Here is a 10331-nt window from a genome sequence, read left to right on the forward strand (position 1 = left end):
CTATAATTTGTTGTGTTCATGTCTAAATCCAAATCAAGGAACTAAACCAGTGACTTCATATTAGGGAGTACCTTAACAAAGCACCCAATCACCATCTATCAAGGCCATTTGAACTTTAATTTTAGTTTATAACATTTTTTAATTTAAATCTAAAAGAAAATAGGTATGGGGAAGATGTTGTAGTGATGTAAACATTTGTAAAAATTTACGTTTGGGCTCGATTAAAAAATTATAAAAGGTAAAAAAAAATTCGAGGAGAGGGGCTATGTAGAGATGTTGTAATGTCTTATAAACATTTTGGCTCGATCAAAATAAAATTGAAATACAAATACAAATAAAGTAAATTAAAATAAATAATAATAATTGCATCTTATCAAATTACATAAAATTAAAATTAAAAATATAAAATTAATAATTAATAATTATAAATATAATTATTTATAATTAATAATAAAACTATTCTAGTTTCATCTTAACTCTCTATCTACAAGTGCTAAGAGGGTCCAAATATCTTAAAATGCAAGCCTATTTTACAGTAAAAAGAGATTTGATCCTTCTTGGTCCTTGGTAGATCTAGGCTTGTTAAAACAAGCCTCCCATATATCACATAATTATATGTTTATTTAATTCCTTCACATGAAAATCAACATAACATTATCTCACCATATTTACTCACTAAGTTTTAGAGAACATTTTGACTCTTGGTACAAGTAATAAAAATAATAATAATAAAATCTAACATTATAAAATCAATTACTCTTTAAGTGTTACTTTTTAGGAAAAATTCGGGTTTATTTTCCGATCTAATTTTCTAGGCAAGGATTCATTGAATTAACAAGTTTTACATGTGTGCACTTCACAATGGAAGGGATTCATTGAATTAACAAGTTTTACATGTGAACACTTCACAATGGAAGTTCCAAGGTTTTTGAGGGTGGTAAATTCATATTAACATGTTTTACATGTGAACACTTCACAACGGAAGTTCCCAGGCTTTTGAGGGTGATAAATTCATATAAATAGTCCAAAACATGGAATCGATTCATTGAATTAATAAGTTTTACATGTGAACACTTCACAATGGAAGTTCCCTAGTTTTTAAGGGTGATAAATTCATATATATAGTCAAAAAACCATTAAAATAGAATTAATCAAGATTTGAACAGAAAAAAGTTTCCCCGAAAGCTCCAAAAATTCACAATTAAAGACTACTCCTTATAAAATTTCCTCATCATACACTATGTTATGGCTTTGTAAAATACAACCTTAAAAAAATATATAATCTATTAATATAGAGCTTACAATATAGTATGTAGAAAATACCAAATTGAATAAACTTTACATTTGGTAAAGGATATGCATGCCACATCTATATACTAAATATTCTTTTCCAAAGTGCATATTGGTAATGTATTTATTTTTACTTAAGTGTAGTAGGCATAGTCTCAGTAATTTAGGTAAAGTTTTGACTTTTAGAACTCAAAGGATATGCATGTGGTATAATATTATTAAAAGTTATAAATACTAAATAGTCTCCAATAACGTATATCATAGTAACTTATATATTTTTATGAGGATTTGTTTTAAACCTAAATTGTTAAGAGGAATCAAATTTCTAAAGATACAAAAATATAATTTAATAAGTGGTTAATTTTTCATACAAAAATATAATTTAATAAGTGATTAATTTTTCATATTGAACCTTAAACAAAAAATACATTTTAATAAATTAAATTTTTATTATAATATAATGAATTCAGTTTTAAGATGAATTTATGTTAATTTAAAATTTTCATTATTGTCATATACTTTAATTTTTTAAATATAAAATAATATTTTTTTTGACCACATTTCCTTGTACAAACCTTGATTTGCAAACCAACTCTCCCTTGTATGACATAAATCTATATTTACTTAATTTTTACACAAGTAAAGCAACATAAAATTATCTCACAATATCTACTCTAAGTTGTAAAGAGCCTTCTTACTCTTGGTAAAAGTAATAAAAACAATAATATAATATTATGAAAAAATCAAAATCTATCATCATGCAAACTATGTTGTGACGATGGAGATACAACCTTGTAAAAATAGGTAAGTTATTAATATACACATTGTAAGACATAATGTAGTACATATAACAATTAATAAGCTCAACGACCTTCACAAATGTCGAAATATATGCATGTCACATAATAGCATTGAAAGTTGTGTATACGACATGCTCTTTTGAAATGTGTATGTTTTGAACGTGTACGTTAATAGCCTACAGATGTGAAAGGATATGCATGTCACATAATAGCATTGAAAGTTGTGTATACCACATGCTCTTTTGAAAGGTGTATGTTTTGAACGGTGTATGTTCATAGCCTACAAATATCAAAAGGATATGCATGTCACATACCACCATTAAAAGTGGTGTATACCATATTCTCTTTTGAAAGGTGTATGTTAATAGCCTATCTATTTTTAGTAGGTTGTATTGCCCATAGTTTTCGCAATCTAGGATAAAGCTCATTGACTTTTACAGCTCGTAGAGGATATGCATCTCCCATGATAGCATTGAATGTTGTATATGCTAAATGCTCTTTTGCAAAGTGTATACTAATAGTGTATTTATTTTTATGAGTTTGTAGTCACCATAGTCTCCCTAATCTAAAAAATCTCAACAACATTTACAGTTGGAAAAGGATATCCATTTCATATGCGTTGTAGTTTTCATTGAGATCATCTAGATCTAGAAATAAAAATACAATTTCACATGTTTTTACTAATTATAAAAAATTAATAAATTTGCTGTAATATTATAAAAAAATGATGACCATTCAAAAAGGGATCATTATCCAATATTAAATCGAGTAATCTGATATAAAATTTAAAATTTAAAATCTATATAATTTATAATTTTACCAAAATATTTAATATCGTTGTTATTAGAGGAATTATATAAAAATGAAAAGCTTTAAATCTTAAAAATATAGAATTTAAATCTTAAAAATACAATCTAACTAAACAAAATATTTTATTTTATTTTAATTTTTACATATATTTAGCTGTGATTTTTTAGAGTTTTTAGTTGATCTTTTTAGATCTAGTAAAAACAATTGCATTGAAATTTTGATTTGTGTTATATGGATTCAACACCCTTAAAAACCGGGATTCAACACCCTTAAAAAAACCTTGGGGCACTTAGATAGCACAGAGTTCACTATCCAAACTTGTGATTTCAATGAAACCCTCACGGATTCTAGACAAATTAGATAAGAAAATAAATTAGAAAACTGTTTACTAACCAAACTTGTGATTTCAATGAATACCTCAAAGATTGCACTTAAAGAAAACTCACCCAAAAAAGAAACTTTATTTTCAACAAAAATGTTTCCCTGGAATATGAATCATGTGCAACACCCAATTTAAATGGTCAAAAAAAATTTTAAATGTTAAATTCATATATACAATCAAAAACCCATTTAAAATAATAAAAATTAAAATTTGACAAAACAAAATATTGACCAAATTCCAACAAAATCTTCAAAACCTATATTTTTGTTTCACATTTTCATCTAGATATTTACGGCTGGCTCATTACATCTAAAATTATGTACATATTGAGTAAATTGGCTAAAAACGGATTGAATAATTTTTTTTTTTTAAATAATAATAATAATATTTAAATCTTATTTTTTAATAATAGAAATAGATTAAATACAATCAAAAATTATAAAAAATCTAAAATCTAAACGAGACATCTCTCCTCAAAAAATTTGACCAAGTGTTACCCAAAATCTCGGCAGAAAACATTATTTCATTCTTAAACTACGTGCATTACATCCCACTACATAGGGTCAACCCAGTGGGAATGAAAACATGCAACAAATCAGACCTCGAGAATCGGCCGTCCAGCGAGACACTGACCTGGAATGGCTAATTGACAATATCTAGAGCGAACTCGGCTATATATATCGGGATGAAAGCGCGTCAATAGTATGTTCTTGTGCCCACTTACAACCCTTTTCCGTCCCTGCGTTCGCCTTCGCTGCTTTTCATTTCTTGTTCTTTCTTTTTATATTATATCGCCATGGATTCACGGTCTGCAACTGTTTTAGTTATCATAGTTTCTGCGATAATGGCTTCATCTACGGCGAAGGACATGAATCCGCTGCACAGCGATACGAGCATCGCTGAATTTATCAAATCGTCGTGCCAGGTCACTCGGTATCCGCAGCTCTGTGTTTCGTCGCTTTCTCCATACGCCGGATCTCTGAAGCCCACGCTTTGCGATCTGGTCAAGGCGGCCATGAACGTGAGCCTCGTTAATGCCCGAACGGTTTCCGTTTGGGCAGCAGGCCTCAAACGCAGAAGCGCCGAGATGAGCGAAAGAGAAAGAGCGGCGCTGAACGATTGTATTCAGAATTTCGATGACACCGTTGACGAGATTCAGAAATCTCTGAAGGAGATGGAGCAGCTGCAGCACAGCAACTTCAACCCTCAAATGAACGACATGCAGACGTTTATGAGTGCCGCCCTCACCGACCAAGACTCCTGCCTCAACGGATATCAGGATGTGAAGGCGGCGGCGGGGAAGATTAGCACGATGGTGAAGATCCGCGTGCAGAATGAGTCAGAACTGATCAGTAACGCTCTAGCTCTCCTTAACGCGCTCGCTCTTAACGCATTCTCTAACACCGGAGTTGATGATGGTATCCATGCGTGAATGCCAAAACGCCGCACTCAGTACTCTTCTAAATAAATAATATATGTACCCAATAATGTTTAATAAAATATATTTATGGTTTTGCTGCCACTGCTAACTCTTCACGACAGCCTCTACTACTTTCTGTTTCCTAAAATGGCTGATTGGGTTTGGAGTGCAATCATGGCGTTATTTCATATTTGAAGAAAAGGATTTTATGCGTATGCTTAAGCTTTTGTTTCATACAGGAATACTAATAACGATTTCATTTTTAAATATAAATATTGTTTTTAAGTCTAGTTTGAACTAATTTATTTCCGTTTAAATAAAGATTAAGTTTAAAACATATAGAGAAGGGGTTGAAGTTTTCAGTTCTACTATGTCAAATAACATTTAACTAAATCAATGTATTTTTTAATATTTTTTTTTTTTTAATAAAATTGGTTTAATTTATGGTTTGAGCAGCGACAGGGATCTAAATTCATTTGGTGCATCAATTCTGTTCAAGAGTTTTGTGACAGTCCCCTCTCACCATTTAATTTACTCTAAATCCTTTGAGCTAAAATGTTAAATGTTAATTTGAGCTAAAATGTTAAATGTTATTTTACAATTTAAATGTATAATATTATTTTATTAAGTTTAATGATTTTAACATATTCACATTCAAATGTTATGAAAAACATTCCTTATAAGACTCGTGAGGGATACCCATAGAAAGTATAACCATTACCTCCTTACCATTGATATGTATTGGAAAATAAAAATGTTAATGCAGAAAGTTATTACAGATAGAAATGAAAGCAAAAAAAATAATACGAGAAAATGGTGTTGAACTAGAAGGAGATGATGCTCCCTATCAAGTCTATAAAAATGCGGGATTTTGTAGTTGTAGCAAGGAATGTCTCCTCGTCCTTTATTTAGGTAGGCATAGCTAGTACATATTGAAAACCCTGTTCATCAAGCTTTCTCTAGAGAAGGCAATTGTGTAGGCTTAATTCATTTTCAATTTTATATTGCAGCAAACTCCATTAGATTGTACATTTTGATACTAATTCTTTAGGTTGAGTGCTTTGGTGTTGTACATTTTGATACTAATTCTTTATTGTCGAGTGATCTGGTGTTTTGCGATGACAAAACATTGAACATGAAAATTTGATTCAAAATAAAACAATATTTTATTGGGAATTTTTATTATAATTTAATTTATAAAAAAAAAAAAATTATAAGTTAATTTTCAACATTAATGAGATTTTTTATTATTTAATATTAATTTATATATATATATATATATAGATATATATAATATTTATATTTTATTAAATATAAAAAAAATTATAATTTGAAAGGAGAAAATTCAATATTTCAAAGAACATTAATAAAAATCCATAGAAAGAAAAATTAGGTTAGCATCATTTTAGAAAATCTTAAAAATATGCCATATTTAAAATAAGTTGTATTCTTATTTTAAGAAATATCAAATTCTTTTTTTGTTTTTTAAATAGAAATCCAAACTATTTATTGGCTTTTGTATGGCCAAATTGACTCTTGGTTATTTTCTGTTTTTGGGATTTTCCATTACCTGAGTTAGCCTTGATGTTACATAATTCCCGTGGTGGAGGGATTTTCATTTTAAAAGGTGGTTAATTTTGTAAGTGGTCAATCAGTATGTGTGTGTTGTGAGCAACTCCTCTACATAATTTGGGTCAAGGGAACAAGACACGTATTTCTATTGCGTTCATCTCTTATTTCATTTTAATTTTATTTTTAACTTTTACAAATTTAGTTGTGGGAAAGAACAACTGCATGAAGTTGTGAGTCTGTGCATAATGAAGCATGTGCAAAAAGGGGTATGAGCCAAAGAACGACGGTGCAAAGGGAACTTTATTACATAGCCATGAAATTATTTTAACCTTAAACATAAAATTAATGTCTAATATTAAATGAAGTCGCTTTTTAATGTGTTTGAGAAATGAGTGTCGAGCGGACAATGGGCGTGCGAAGCAAGGAGAAAAAAATTTAATTCATAATGATTTGCATCTCCATAGATATTTCCGTTTAAGGGTGAATCAATATCGGTTCGCTTATCTTCATTTATAGAGTAGAGCATCAAGCTATCTTAAATTGAAAGAAATCCATCCGTGATATTCCTGTCCACACCTCACTGAATTATATGAAGAGTAGAGAGGTCATTTAAAAGTACTATGTGAACCATGAATAAGCATGGACACCCATAATTGAGTGTCCATGTTGACCGAGAAATAATTCTCAGTATGGATATCACTCAGATGCCCATTCTCAGTGGATAATGAGGCAACAGTGGCTAAGACAACAATAGCAGGATGGAGAGCAATGAAAGAGTACACATGTGGGTAGCATGAATGGCAGAGTGATGGGCATCAGAGGCAACATTGGCTAGTGTGCAACAAAGGAATAAAACAAAGGAGAAAAAATGAACAATGTAGGGGAAAGAAAAATTGTCGCGAGTGAGAGTTGAGGAGAGCTATGTGTGAGTGTGTGTGCTGTTGTGTGAGGCAATGTGAGCTTTTTCTCTAGCGAGAGGATGAGAGCGCCTTTGTAGAGGAAATACATTAAGAGTTGAATGTATGCTATGAGAACAGAGGTTCGAGAGTAATATGGTACTATGGTGTGAGAGGTCGAGAGAGCCTAAGGAATAGAAGGCTGAAAACTAAGGGTATGTTGATGAAGAGCAAAGAAACAAGCATTGTGTGCATGTTACGAGTGACTGTTGTTGATCAGAGCAGCAGGTTTTGGTAGAGTGAGCAAAGAACATAGTTGATATCATGTAGAGTGGTTGTCATTGACAAAGAACATTGAGTTCCTTATTAAGTGTGGGTTGGAACCTGCATACAACAAGTTGTTGCTTCCATATTTAGTGGATGTATGAGAAGGCTTGGGGGTTCATTCCTCCTGCAAGTTGGTTCTTTCATAAATCCAAGGAGCTACAAGTTGGTTCTTGCAACAAATCCATTAAGTTGGTGCTTCACATGGTGCTTTTGGTAGGTTGGACAGGTATCTACAAATGGAGGGAGTTGGTGCTTCTTGCTAATGGGTTGTAATAAATAATAAAAGGGAGTTGGTGCTTCATGTGAGTGGTTTCTCACAAAAATATTGATGTAATAGAGTAGGTGCTCTTATTTTACATCAATAACAGCATCAAGATTTGGTGGTTTTTTCCCGAAAGGGTTTCCATGTAAAACCTCCGTGTCTCATGTGTTTTCTTCTCATGATGTGTACGTTGTGTTGGTTGATATGGTTGTTAATGGTTTGTCACGTATAGTGGATTCCAAGTTTGAATGAATAAATATAAATTGTCATAAAAGTTAAAATTAGCCTTAATATTGATTCACCACCCTTCTCAGAATAAAAATTGTTTCCAACAATTGGTATCAAAGCATGGTTCCTTCAGGAATAACTTAATCGCTAGAAGGTAGATAAAATGGAAACAATGACTAATCGAATTTGGTTAAGAGCATAATGAGTTCCATTTTTAAATGGATCAGAGTATGAGATTTGGAAGATTAGAATGGAGGCGTACATGATGATAGTTAATGATGACATTTAGATGTCTGTGATGTATACAGAGAGGAATGAGTTCAATACAGAAGTCAAGGAAACCATCATGAAAGGGATATCTAAGCCAGATGTTGATAGAGTGAGGCATTGTGAGTCATCAAATGAAATATTGGACCGATTGCAATATCTATATGGAGGAGAAAGGTAGACATCTCAAGAGGAGGTCGAAGAACCATGATCCTAAAGTAGTGAACCTAAATCTGTAAAGGCTTCTAATAATGAGAAGAAGAGAAGGAAGAAGTCGAATAAAGAATCCGAGAAAAGATATGCTGAGAAGATTGAAGGTGTTCCACTTAATGCTCAAGTTGCTTCTCATCACTCTCAAGATGATGATGAAAAAGCAGAAGAGAGGCTAGGCTATTCTGAACGTAATATGTGTCTTTGTGATGAATCTAAAGAAATAGGTTATTCATTAAATAGATTAATGTGAATCACTTTATGGTAGATTTAATCATGCATGTAGTAGTAGTAATGAAGATAGAATCACTTTAGTAGAAATAGAAAATGAGGGATCCTCTAAAGAAGAAGAGATTAAATCCCATGAAGAGAATAGTGGTATCAATGGAATTGATGAATATGGGATACCCCTTGGACATGTGGAAGACTCGATGGAAACAAAGATGGTTTTAGATCTCTTTGGTGACTCTAGCACCTATGATAGTGAAGAGAAGTATCTTAATGAAAGTATATACTTTAGAAAGAAAACGATCTCTTCTATAAAGGAGATCAATGACCTAAGAAAGGAAAATCTCAAGCAAGAGGAGAAATTGAAAATTTATGAGCTTGAGAATGAAAAGTTGAGAAAAACAATATTAAATCTTAATTCTCAACAAGAAGAGGCTAGCAGGCTAAGTGGCATGTTGACCAATCAACTGAGTGAGAAGGAAGCCTACTATGAGAGACTACACATTGAAGTAGTATCATTGAGACATGATTTAGAAAATTCAAATAAATAGTTGTCTCACTATCAAAATATTGAGGACAGCAAGACAGTATTGGATGAGATGCTTGCTAAGTAGAGATCCCCACTCATCAAGGCTAGTTTGGGTTTCAAAAAGGAATCAAGCTCTGATCCAAAAGTGGATCCTAGATAAACCTCTAAGTGTAAAAGACTTCATACAAGAGGTAAAAGATGCCAAATGGCACAAATCCTTTGTAAATCAGAGGAAAATGAAAGTTGCAGGCTGTTATCGGAAATAGTTTCATTGCAGAGATCTCCTCATTATGAATCCTACACAAATTGAATGGGAAAAACAAACTTCAGATGAAGAAGTTATCGCAGGAAGAAGTTTCCCTTTATCCTTTGAAAAAGGGGCAAATTCCATTAAAAATGGCCTAAAAGGCTATTTGAGGAAATCGCATCGCATAAGGCAAAGAGGAGGACTTAAGGTCGGGCAGAAGGGACCCCCGATCAGCGATCTCTGATGATCGGATCAGTGGATTGGGTCGGAGGCAGGCATATGCACCCATAAGGCAAATGCCCCTAGCCGATGCGATAGTGTGACTATGATCGCCAATATCAGTGGATCGCTGTGGGTGATCCCAAAAGGGAAGGACCCCCAAGTTGTGTGACTTGCGACTGCAATCGCCGATATCGGCGGATCAATGTCGGCGATACCAAAGGGGAAGCCCCCAGGCCATGCAACTTGCGACTGCAATCGGGACCAGACCCAATGGGGTTTAAAAGACCGATTTCATAAAATTTCAAATCCAGGAATTCGGATTTTCCTTTGTATTTCATGTTTAATGGATTTTTGGCCATTGGCCATGCCACCGAAGAAATTGCAAGATGTGATGGAAGGTGGAACCGATAGGGATTTTAGGGGCGATTTAATGGACTTTCACGTCTCGATTTCGTGCTTGATAGTGCTTTTTCTGTGTATTTCCATTTCAATCTTGAAACATAATATTTCGTGAATTTTTGCTTGAAAGGAGGCCATTGGTTCATTTTCCATGGGAGAACAACCATCATTCCCTGTGCCACACTACAGGTGGGCGTTTCTGCAATAGGGATACATTTTGAAGCGCGAAGAGGCAGAGTCAA

The 10331-nt window shown here is 32.9% G+C and overlaps 1 pseudogene; it reads left to right on the forward strand.

Annotated features, from left to right (window-relative positions):
• Positions 1–4005: 4005 nt before the first annotated feature.
• LOC149145091 (pectinesterase inhibitor 9 pseudogene) lies at positions 4006–4742 on the forward strand (annotated as a pseudogene).
• Positions 4743–10331: the final 5589 nt, after the last annotated feature.

This window comes from Pinus tabuliformis, chromosome X, assembly GCF_031772625.1.
Source record: "Pinus tabuliformis cultivar Carrire ecotype Pingquan chromosome X, CPIR1, whole genome shotgun sequence".
In the NCBI taxonomy this organism is placed as follows: Eukaryota; Viridiplantae; Streptophyta; class Pinopsida; order Pinales; family Pinaceae; genus Pinus; species Pinus tabuliformis.